Source organism: Colobus angolensis, unplaced genomic scaffold (genome assembly GCF_000951035.1).
Source record: "Colobus angolensis palliatus isolate OR3802 unplaced genomic scaffold, Cang.pa_1.0 Scaffold84, whole genome shotgun sequence".
NCBI classification, from domain to species: Eukaryota; Metazoa; Chordata; class Mammalia; order Primates; family Cercopithecidae; genus Colobus; species Colobus angolensis.
The window spans coordinates 3,232,258-3,242,023 of NW_012122265.1; the positions used below are offsets into that span (position 1 = coordinate 3,232,258).

Sequence of the window (9,766 nt, forward strand, 5' to 3'; positions counted from 1 at the left end):
GGCTCCAAGGGGGGCTGTGGCTCCTGTGGAGGCTCCAAGGGGGGCTGTGGCTCTTGTGGTGGCTCTAAGGGGGGATGTGTTTCTTGTGACTGCTCCCAGTGCAGTTGCTGCAAGCCCTGCTGTTCTTCCTCAGGCTGTGGGTCATCCTGCTGCCAGTCCACATGCAGCAAGCTCTGCTGCTCATCTTCAGGCTGTGGGTCATCCTGCTGCCAGTCCAGCTGCTATAAGCCCTGCTGCTCCCAGTCAAGTTGCTGTAAGCCCTGCTGCCGCCCCTCAGGCTGTGGGTCATCCTGCTGCCAGTCCAGCTGCTGTAAGCCCTGCTGCTCCCAGTCCAGTTGCTGTAAGCCCTGCTGCTGCCCCTCAGGCTGTGGGTCATCCTGCTGCCAGTCCAGCTGCTGTAAGCCCTGCTGCTCCCAGTCCAGTTGCTGTAAGCCCTGCTGCTGCTCCTCAGGCTGTGGGTCATCCTGCTGCCAGTCCAGCTGCTGAAAACCCTGCTGTTCCCAGTCCAGCTGCTGTGTCCCCGTGTGCTACCAGTGCAAGATCTGAGGCTCTAGTGGGAAACCTCAGGTAACTCCTGAAGATCTGTGCTTCCCAACAAGTGACTACCCCTGAAGCACATCCTGTTCTGGACCAGAACAATGAGTCCTTTGGCTCAGGTCGTCTTATTCCAGCCCTTGAAGAAGTGAAATGAACCACTTCCTGCCCATTCCCTTTAAGGGTATCACATGCCCCGGGGACTTTTGCCACTCCTTCCCACATGCCTCCACATGTCTGAGCCAGACTGCACTGGGGGCGGCCCTCATGCCAAGCAAGAGCCTGGAATTCCCCTTCTTGATAATTCCATGGGAGACAGCCAACCCTTCTTTCCTGTGCCTGCCAGGAGCTCCGTGGCATATGCAGATGGATGTCTTGCAACCCAAATGATCACATGTATCTATGGAAATCCAAAATGGACCTGGGTGCAGCACTAAATAAATTCTACAACCCTCAGCCTTGGTTTCACTGACTCTTTTCTTCCAGCCTCTCTTTCGTTGGTAAACTGTGCTTCTCCTCCCTCCCTGATAGCTTATTGCTCCCACTGCTATAACAGTGTGCCAGGCCCAGCTCCCATTCCAGAAACAGTTGTTGAACTGATTAATGAAGGAGTCACTAGCAGTGTGTATGAATGAATGAAGACGAGTGAATGAATGAGTGAATGAGTGAGGATCTCTCAGTACACAGGGAGCCCCAGCTGCATCTCAGTGGGATTCAGTCTGTCTTGGTTGGAATTGTGCACTCCTGCTTCTTCCCCATGGGAGGATATGTTTGAGAGAGAAGGAGATCTTTGCCCTCAGTGCCTAGGAAGGGGTATAATGGGTGGTCTCTGTGCCCATCTAGGCCTCAGAGTGGTGGTCAAGCGGGGAGAGGGGGAAGTTAGACTAGAATGAGATGTGTCTCTGAGATGCTCTATAGGACAACACTGCAAACTGTGCTGCTTCAGGGACCCAAGAGGGGCACAGGTTGAGGTGCGCCCTCCTTCTCTGGGCACAGAGTGACGAAGAATCCAATGTTCTTCCACCACTCACAGGCTTCTCAGCTTTGGTTTTGCACAGGGAGGAACAGAAGGGAATTTTCTCAGCCTGATAAAGGGCATCTACCCACAGTGAACACTATACGTAACTGAAAACCTGGATGTTTCCCCCTAAGATCAGGAAAAAGAAAAGGATGTTCACAACCACCACTTCTACGCAACATTTCACTGAAGCTATAGCCAGAGTAATATGACAAAAAAATGAAATAAACAGCACCCAGGCAGGAAAAAACTAGGCAAAAATATGTTTATTTACAGAAAACCTCATCTTTTATGTAGAAAATCCTAAGGGACACACACACACACACACACACACACATATACACACACACACACACATAACTATTATGCCCAATAAATGAGCTCAACAGAGTTCAGGGCACAAGTCCTGTACACAAAAGTCAGCTGTGTTTCTACAACCACCAATGATCAATCCAAACAGGATATAAGGGAACAATTCTATCAAAAAGAATAAAATTCCTAGGAATACCAGCAACCAAAAATTCAAGACTTGGACACTTAACACTACAAGACATCACTGGAAGAAGTCAAAGAGGACCAAAGTAAATGGGGGAAAAATCCCATGTTCATGTATTGGAAGAAGAATATTGTGAAGACTGAAACACTATAAAAATTGATCTACCAGTTCAATGGAATTACATCTCAAGTTTCTTTTCTGCAGAAATTGACAAGCTGATTCTTAAATGTATGTAAATATTCAAGGAATCCTAAATAGCTAAAACAATCTTGAAAAAGAAAAATAAAATTGAGGACTCAGGTTTTCCCATTTCTAAATGGGCTCCAAAGCAAACAGTAATCAAGGCAGAGTGGTGCTTGTCTAAATATAGAAAGACGCATCAATGAAGCAGATTCAAGACCCTTGAGATAAACCTCACAGTTGTGGTCAGTGGATTTTCAACAAGAGTACAAAACAATTCCATGGGAAAAAGGAACCTTTTCCACAACCAATGCCACTGAGACAACTGGATGTCCACATGCAAAAGAGTGAATTTGGACCTCTACCTCTTACCATATACCAAACAACCGAACATGACAAAAACAGAAAAAATAGCTCAATGGCTTAATTCTACAAGCCAAAACTAGAGGACTGTGAGAAGAAAAACAGGTTAAACCTTATGACCGTGGAGTATGCAATGACTCTTAGAGAATGACACCAAAAGCATGAGGGATAAAAGGAAAAACTAGATTAACTCCATCAAAACTAATAACTTTTTTGCTTCTAAGAGCACTATTAAGAAAATGAGGCCAGGCACGGTGGCTCAAGCCTGTCATCCCAGCACTTTGGGAGGCCGAGGCGGGCGGATCACGAGGCCAGGAGATCGAGACCATCCTGGCTAACACGGTGAAACCCCGTCTCTACTAAAAAATACAAAAAACTAGCCGGGGGAGGTGGCGGGTGCCTGTACTCCCAGCTACTCGGGAGGCTGAGGCAGGAGAATGGCGTGAACCCGGGAGGCGGAGCTTGCTGTGAGCTGAGATCCGGCCACTGCACTCCAGCCTGGGCGACAGCGCGAGACTCCGTCTCAAAAAAAAAAAAAAAAAAAGAAAAGACACCAACGGAATGGGAGAAACTACTTTTGAATCATATATTTGATAATGAACTTGCATCCAAACATAAAGAATTCTTAGTACTCAAACGCGCAATCCAATTAAAAACTTAGCGGAGGATGTAAATAGGTATTTTCCGAAGAAGATATACAAATGGCGAATACGCGTGTGAAAAGGGGCTCATCACTGATTTATGTTTTTCCTGTAACTTCTGTTCCTCAAGACATTTGAAACCAAGTTGTAGCCCAACCACCTTGTGATCTGAGGACTTCTTGAGGCTGTGTCCTGGGCCATGGTCACTCATATTTGGCTCAGAATAAATCTCCTTCAACTCCTATGTGAAGCACGAAAAAGACTACTTGATGGATGCCGCGGGGCTGGGATGGTATTCTTGGGAGGAGAGAATGGAAAGGGACTCAGAGAGAGCTCTGGAGTCTGGCAATGTCTTTTTCTAAATCTGGGTGCTGCTGACACATAGTTGAGTTTGCAAAACTTCATCAATCTGTCATCTTATGTGCATTTTCTTTGTGAAATTCTTTTTCAATAAAAGTTTTAATAAAAATGTCTTTGAACATCTATGTGGAGAGAACTTTGAAATGCTGACAGAAACAATGTTAGGAATAAGTGAATAGAAAATGTTTATTTGATAGGATTTTCAATATTACTATAATTAAGTCAATTCTTTACAAATCAATTTATACATTTAATGTGATCCAAACAAAAATGTTAAGAAGATTTTTAAAACTAGATATAGAAGTTAAAACATTCATATGGAGAAAATAAGCAGGATGGGCATGTACAGTGGCTCACCCCTGTAACCCCAAGGCTTTGGGAAGCTGAGGTGGGAGATTTGCTTGAAGCCAGGAGTTCAAGACCTGTGAAGGAAATATGGTGAGACCTCATCTCTACAAAAAAATTCTTAGATATTTCTGGAATGGGAGCTGGGCCTGGCACACAGTTACAGCAATGTGAGCAGTAAGTTATAAGCATGGTAGCATGCACCTGTAGTCCCAGCAACTTGGGAGGTTTAGGCAGAAGGATTGCTTGAGCCCAGGAGTTTGAGGTTACAGTGAGCTATGATCATGCCACTGCACTGCAGCCTGGAAAACAGAGGAAGACCCTGTCTCTACAGGAAAAGAACCCAAACAAACAAGCAAAAAAACATGAGTAAATAGCCAGGAAAATCCTAAAGTGAAAGGGGACCAAATATAAAAACATCTTTTACAATTATGATAATTCAGCCACCTTCACACAAGTACATGGAGATCCAACAGATAAATGCAAAATAATAGAAACACCAGACAGAGAAACAAATAGGGGAATTTTCGCACGCTAATGGCAGCATTTAGAATTGGTAAGAATAAAATATTATGACCTAAATGAAGTTAAAACAATTATGTAAGGTCTAATAAAATTAAAATTACATCCTTACCCTATCTTCGCTATAAAAATGTGTTACGAGCAGAATAAAGACTTACACAAAAAACAAAAATGTAAAATAATTGAAAACAAAAAGAAATTTTTTAATAACATTGCAATTCAGTAGTCTTTCTCAGCATGACAGAAAATGCAGTAGCCCACAAAAGTAAAACTAGTGAACATGTTAAAAAGAGAAAATCTCTGCATGCTGCATGGTTTTATATATATATATATATATGTATATACATACATAAATATATGAGAAATCACATTACTATATGAAGCATTGTTTGGAATACATTTTAAAAACCTAATAGAAAGGTGCCAGCAAAACAGCAAATGAGGGCATTTCAGGCCCTCGTTCTCCCGTGGAGCCACCTAGTTAACAACAATATACACAGCAGAATACCACTGCGAGATCCCTGTTGAGAAGCTACAGCATCAAGACCAACCGAAAACCGTGTTCTACGGAAAGGGGTGAGAATGCTTGTGGAATTTTGCATGTTCATCCATTCTCCTACCCCATCCAACCTGCTGCTGTGCAACTGAGAGGAATTTGGAGACCCTGCCCCAAGAAGGGAACTAAAGAGTCAGCTGAGCATCCAGTGTTCTGGCAACCTGGGGTCGGCCTGAGGAACTGGCATGTGTGTTACCTGACTCCAAGCACTGCTGTGCAGGTGGTCTTGCTTGGAAGCTACTGAAAAGAGATACAACCACCACGGCATATTAAAGCTCAGCTCTGCAGGCAGGTACCAGAGTTCCTGGAGTCAATAGCTGGACTGACTGTTGAAGGGCTTCCTCTGTGAAGCCAGTCCATAAAGATAGGGAGAGATATTTGTTGTTGTTGTTGTTGTTTTCACTCAAGTCTCAACAATAACAACAACTACAAAAATCACAAGGCATACAAAACAAAAACAAATCAAAGGGAACAGGAAAACCCTCCAGAAACCGAACTTAAAGACGTGCAGATCTATGAGCTACCTGACAAAAATTCAAAATAACAGTCAGAAGATGATCAATGAGCAAACACAGATGAACAACTAGATGCAATCAGGAAAACAATGCACAAAAATAACGAGAATAACAGCAAAGACACAGAAACAATCAATAACAACCAAACATAAATTCTGGAACTATGAAATACAATAACCAAACTGAAAAATGTACTAAAGAGGTTCAACAGCAGACTTGATGAGGCAGAAGGGTGCAGCAAATTGAAAGACAGGTCATTTAAAATCATTAAGTCAGAGCAGCCAACATTTAAAAAGAATGAAAGAAAGTGAAGAGAGTCCAAGGAACTTATGGGAGGCTAGGAAGTAAACTAACGTACACATTATGGGATTCCAAGAAAGAGAAGAGTGAGAAAAGGAGAAGAGAGCTTATTGGAAAAAACAATAACCAAAGACCTCCCAAATATTAGGGAAAACATGGACATACACGTTGAAGAAGCCCAAAGAACTTCAACCAGAATAAATTTAAAGAGACCCACACTGACTCACTTTATAATTAGAGTGCCAGAATTCTAAGAAAAAGAATCTATAAAGCAACAAGGGAAAAAACTCATCACACAGAAGGGAGCTTTCAGGCAACTGTCTGCAGATATCTCAGCAGTAACTTTGCAGGCCAGAAGGGTGTAGGATTGTTGGGAACAAGTCCCGCAAAATCTGGCCATAAGCTGGCCCCAAGACTGGCCACAAACCAAATCTCTGCAGCACTGTGACATGTTCATAATGGCCCTAACGCCCAAGCTGGAAGGTTGTGGGTTTACGGGAATGAGAGCAAGGAACACCTGGCCCGCCCGGTGGGGAAAACTGCTTAAAGGCATTTTTAGGCCACAAACGATAGCATGAGCGATCTGTGTCGTAAGGGCATGTTCCTGCTGCAGTTGACTAGCCCAGCCTATTCCTTTAATTCAGCCCATCCCTTCGTTTCCCATAAGGGATACTTTTAGTTAATTTCATATCTATAGAAACAATGCTAATGACTGGTTTGCTGTTAATAAATATGTGGGTAAACCTCTGTTCGGGGCTCTCAGCTCTGAAGGCTGTGAGACCCCTGATTTCCCACTTCACACCTCTATATTTCTGTGTTTGTGTCTTTAATTCCTCTAGCCCCGCTGGGTTAGAGTTTCCCCAATCGAGCTGGTCTCAGCATAGGATGATAAATCCAAATTCTGACAGAAAAAAAACCAACAGTCAAGAAAACTGTCCATCAAAAATTAAGCAGAAATTAAGGTTTCCCCAGTAAATAAAAGCTGAGGAAGTTCATTATTTTTTGAACTGCTCTGCAAGAAATGCTAAAGGGAGAGATTCAAGGTGAAAGAAAGAATACTAGACAGTCATATAAAAATATAAATTCCTCCAATAAAGGTAAATACGTAGAAAATATAGTAACATGTATTAATGTAATTTTGGCACATAAATTCACTTTTTTTGTGTGAAATTTAAATGAAAACACAAAAGTTAAGTATAAAGCCACTTAGTGGATATATAGCATGTAAATAAATATGTATTTTGTGACAGCAATAACATGAAGTAAAGAGGGTGCAACTATGTAGTAATATGGTTTTGTATATGGTTGAAGTTAAATAGTTCTGAGTTTGAAAAAGAATGTCATTACTTTATTACATCTTACGTGATTACAATGGTGACTACAAAGAAAAATGATCTCTGGATATTTTCCATATATATGTTCAGAGCAACAGACAGAAGAAGAATAAGGAAATAAAAGACTTGAACAGCACTATAGTGAAACTAGACCTAAAAGACATACACAGATGACTCCAATCCAACAGCAGCAGAGTATACCTTTCTCTCAGGTGCACATGGAATTTTCTCCAGGATAAACCATATGTCAGACCACAGAACAAATTTCAACAAATTTTAAATGTGAAATTATATGGTGTTTTCTCCAAGCACAATGGATTAAAACTAGAAATCCATAGGAGAAGGAAAAACGGAAAATCCACAACCGTGTGGAAATTAAACAGCACACTCTTAACCAATGAGGCAAAGAAGAAGTCACAAGAGAAATACCTAGAGACAAATGGAAGGGAAAACACAGCATACCAAAGTTTATGGATGCATCAAAAGCAGTGTGAGGTAGAAGTTTATAACTGTAAACACACACATTTAAAGAGAAGACAGATCTGAAGTTAATGACCTGCTGATGAAAAAAGGCAAACTCTGTCAAATATCTGTGGAGGTTTATTCTGAGCTGAATGTGAGTGACCATGGCCCAGAACACAGCCTCCAGAAGTCCTGAGGTCATCACAAGGTGGTTGGGTTACAACTTGATCTCATATATCTTGGGGAACAGAAGTTACAGGCAAAAACATAAATCAGTGATGAGCCCCCTTTCACGAGCTTATTAGCCATTTGCATATCTTCAGAAAATGCCTGTTTAAATCCTCTGCTACGTTTTTAATTGGATTTTGTGTTTGACTACTAAGAATTCTTTATGTCTGGATGCAAGTTCATTATCAAATATATGATTTGAAAGTAGTTTTTCCCATTCCATCGGCATCTTTTCATATTCTTGATAGTCCTCTTAGAAGCATAAAAACTATTAGTTTTGATAGAGTTGTTTAATCTAGTTTTTCCTTTTATCCCTTGTGCTTTTGGTGTCATTCTCTAAGAGCCATTGCACACTCCAAGGTCATAAAGACTTAACCTGTTTTTCTTCTCACAGTCCTCCAGTTTTGGCTTTTACAATTAGGCCATTGAGCTATTTTTTTCCGTGTTTGTCTTGTTTGTGTGTTTGGTATATGGTAAGAGGTAAAGGTCCAAATTCATTCTTCTGCATGTGAACATCCAGTTGTCTCAGTGGCATTGCTTGTTGAAAAGGCTCCTTTTTTCCCATGGAATTATTTCAAACTCTTGTTGAAAATCCATTGACCACAACTGTGAGGCTTTATCTCAAGGGTCTCGAATCTGCTCCATTAATGCGTCTGTCTGTCATCAGACAACCACCACGCTGCCTTGATTACTGTTTGCTTTATAGCCCATTTAGAAATTGGAAAACATGAGTTGTCAACTTTATTTTTCTTTTTCAAAAATGTTTTAGCTATTTAGGGTTCCTTGAATGTTTACATAAATTTTAGAATCAGCTTGCCAATTTCTGCAGAAAAGAAATCTGGGATGTAATTGCATTGGATTGGTAGATCAAGTTTTTTAGAGTGTTTCAATCGTCACAATATTAGGTCTTCCAATACATGAACATGGGATTTTCCCCACATTTAGTTTGGTCCTCTTTAATTTCTTCCATTGATGTCTTGTAGTGTTAAGTGTCCAAGTCTTGCACTTTTTGGTTGTCTGTATTCCTAAGAGTTGTACACTTTTTGACACAATTATTCCCTTACATCCTGTTTGCATTGCTCATTGGTGGTTGTAGAAACACAGCTGACTTTTGTGTATAGGAATTGTGCCCTGAACTCTTTTGAGCTCATTTATTGGGCATAATGTGTGTGTGTGTGTGTGTGTGTGTGTGTGTTTCTGTGTGTGTGTGTGTATCCCTTAGGATTTTCTACCTACAAGACAAGGTTTTCTGTAAATAGAGAAACTTTTGCTTAGTTTTTTCCTGCCTGGATGATTTTTATTTCATTTTCTTGTCTTATTACTCTGGCTATAGCTTCAGTGAAATGTTGCGTAGAAGTGGTGAGTCTGGACACCCTTTCCGTGTTCCTGATTTTATGGGGAAACATCCAGGTTTTCACAGTTACATATAGTGTTCACTGTGGGTAGATGCCCTTTATCAGGCTGAGAAAATTCCCTTCTGTTCCTCCCTGTGCAAAACCAAAGCTGGGAAACCTGTGAGTGGCTGGAGAACACTTGGATTCTTCGTCACTCTGTGCCCAGAGAAGAAGGGCGCACCTGAGCCTGTGCTGGGCCACACCATCTTGGGTCCCTGAGGCAGCACAGTTTCCAGTGTTGTCCTACAGAGCATCTCAGGAGCACAGCTCATTCTAGTCTCCCTTCCCCCTCTACGCACTTGACCCTCACTCTGGGGCCTGGATGGGCACAGGGACCACCCATTATAACCCTTCCTAGGCACTGAGGGCAAAGATCTCCTTCTCCCCCAAACATATCCTCCCACGGGGAAGAAGCAGGAGTTCACAATTCCAGCCAAGACAGACTGAATCCCACTGAGAGGCAGCTGGGGCTCCCTGTGTACTAATGAGAGATCCTCATTCATTCATTCATTCATTCA

The 9,766-nt window shown here is 41.9% G+C and overlaps 1 protein-coding gene and 1 long non-coding RNA gene across 2 annotated transcripts in view; both read left to right on the forward strand.

Moving 5' to 3' along the window:
- The window catches only part of LOC105503253, a 1,005-nt gene extending 459 nt beyond the window's left edge, over positions 1–546 (forward strand). The window contains exons 2-4 of the long non-coding RNA XR_001000453.1: positions 32–133; positions 191–364; positions 452–546. This is a non-coding gene — a long non-coding RNA (uncharacterized LOC105503253). The remainder of the gene's footprint in view (positions 1–31; positions 134–190; positions 365–451) is intronic.
- The window catches only part of LOC105503298 (zinc finger protein 696-like), a 75,721-nt gene that overhangs the window by 13,274 nt on the left and 52,681 nt on the right, over positions 1–9,766 (forward strand).